Source organism: Triticum aestivum, chromosome 3B (genome assembly GCF_018294505.1).
Source record: "Triticum aestivum cultivar Chinese Spring chromosome 3B, IWGSC CS RefSeq v2.1, whole genome shotgun sequence".
Lineage (NCBI taxonomy): Eukaryota > Viridiplantae > Streptophyta > Magnoliopsida > Poales > Poaceae > Triticum > Triticum aestivum.
The window spans coordinates 62,327,524-62,329,726 of record NC_057801.1 but is presented as its reverse complement, the minus strand read 5'-3'; the positions used below and the strand labels follow the sequence as shown (position 1 = coordinate 62,329,726).

Sequence of the window (2,203 nt, the reverse complement as noted above, 5' to 3'; positions counted from 1 at the left end):
CCGCTGTTGGACACTCTCGCTGGATTGGCACAACGACTTGTCTGGCCTCATGAGGATAGCACTTGTCGTCGAGTCTGGAGCATCATACCATTCTTATGTTAAAACCCCCAAAGCTAAGATAAGATATATAGAAATCCTAAGAATATGTGTCAAAACGACCTGATCATGAATTACAAAATCTGTTCCAAGGGGAAAATCAGTAAGAAGAATGCAGTTTTGTGTTAATTACTTCCTCGCATCAATTTAAACGAGACATGTGCCTCATGTTGTCCCCACAGTTCAATGGAATGGATTGTATCTAATCAGGACATCCAATCAGTGGTTTCATCATCACAAAGAACTCACGAACATGTACAACAATGGAGCAGGTACCTTTGTCTGCTTGGAGCTCCTTGTGCGGGTCATGTTGTGGATGCCCTCCATGGAAGGAAGGACCTGCTGCTGCTGCTCCAGCCCGAATCAAATCAAGGTGGTTAGACCCTACAATCCATCCATATACAATCAGGTATTTGCACTGAAGATGCAAATAGTCCACTGTAGACACTGCAGCAGAGAAGAGAGGGAGCTTCACCAATAGAGCAGAAAAATCAAATGGAATCCAACAGAGAGAAGAGAAGAAGGAAGACCTGCAGATGGTGGAGCCCTTAAGGATGATGACCTGCAGATGGTGAGGGAACCCCATCACCATCTGGAAGAAGACGGCTTGAGCTACTGGTCCATGGCGATGTTGGATGTGTGCCTGCGTGAGGGAGAGAAGAGCATCAGGGAAGGGGAGGGAAGAAGGGCAGAACCATGGCATCGACACTCACCAGGGTGGAACATTGACGAGCAGCTCCATGGCGTGGGTCTCCTTGACGAGCAGGTCCGATCCAGGCGCGGATCTTTCCGCCGCCATGGATCTCCCACTCCTCTCCTCTCCTCTCGGGATTCAAGCGGTCGTCGACGGATAAGAGGAGGGGCGGAGCGGATTTTATCCATCGTCGAGGTAGCCACCACCGTCATCATCGCCGTCGGTCACCATGGCCCAGCGGCTAGGTCTTCCAGTGCGAGGAGTGAGTGAGGGAGGGAGGGCGGATCTGACCGCTGCCTGAGCTGTCGCGGGGGGAGGGGTGCCGCGGCCATGAAGGCCCGCCTCCAACTACAAGGAGTGCGCGCCGCTGCGCCGGATCCTTCTGTCTCCCGCGCCCGTCCATCGTCACCCGGCTCCGGCGAGCTCCTGCGTGGGTCGCCGCACCGCCCCACTTTTCTCCCTTCTTCTCAACCTCACCACCCAGTCTCTTCTCTGCCATGGATCCACCCGGGAAGCCGCGCTCCGGCCTTCCTCGCCCCCCGCGTCGCCGCCCACCTCCGGATCCGCCTCCAAGACCCCGCCGTGCGCGGATCCGCCCCCTGCAGCTCCAGTCGCGCCGCCCATGTAAAAAGGACCGCGTTTTGAATATACCAAAACATAGGATCCTTTGTGCAAAATTAAAGCGTTTTTCCAGATCCACTTAAACAGGGACTGCGGGTTGAATTCGAATAAACTGAAGGACTTTTATGCAAAATCGATAGCGACGACGGACGGGCAGAAGCACTCCGTGCTTTATTAGTAGGGAAAGACTAGCAAAAGGGCCCGTGCGTTGCAACGGAAGAAAAAAAATTATAATCTCCAATGATCATGACCATATTTTGTTGCATCATCAAGGACTGGCGACGCCCCCTTCGCAGCACGTTTTCCTGACCTGTTCTCCATCGCGGTTGACCCGCGGATCTCTGTCGCAGTGGCCCTTATTGACTTAGGACAGCTCGCCTTCCGACGTCCTTTTGGCCCAGATGAGAATGTCGCCTGGCATGACTTGCTCGACTGCATCGCGTTGCACGAGCCTGAGCTTAATGTGGAAGATGATCACACCAGGTGGTATCTAGAGCCCTCTGCTTTGGCGGCCGCTTAGCTGCCCCAGGAAGAGAGGCGCCATCACCTCCATCTTCACCCAGCTTCGCACGATGGCTCTCCAGATGACGCCACCGCCTCCCCCACCACCACCTGAGCCGGATTAGCTCCTTAGTCATCGTCGCCACCGCCTTGTTTGTTTGTGTGTCCCGTGGCGTTGTGTATGTGTGTTGTTCGGATGTTACCTTGTTGACTTTGTGTTTGATGGTTGCTTTATTTATAAAACGGGGCGAAAGACTTTCTCGTAAGATAAGCTACCACTCTCAATTTTAT

The 2,203-nt window shown here is 53.5% G+C and overlaps 1 long non-coding RNA gene across 1 annotated transcript; it reads right to left on the bottom strand.

Moving 5' to 3' along the window:
* Positions 1–241: 241 nt before the first annotated feature.
* LOC123068579 (uncharacterized) lies at positions 242–1,051 on the bottom strand. The gene is made up of 3 exons (XR_006431850.1): positions 810–1,051; positions 627–739; positions 242–543 (listed from the first exon to the last, which is right to left on the bottom strand). It is a non-coding gene; the product is annotated as an uncharacterized lncRNA (long non-coding RNA).
* Between the last annotated feature and the right edge of the window lie 1,152 nt (positions 1,052–2,203).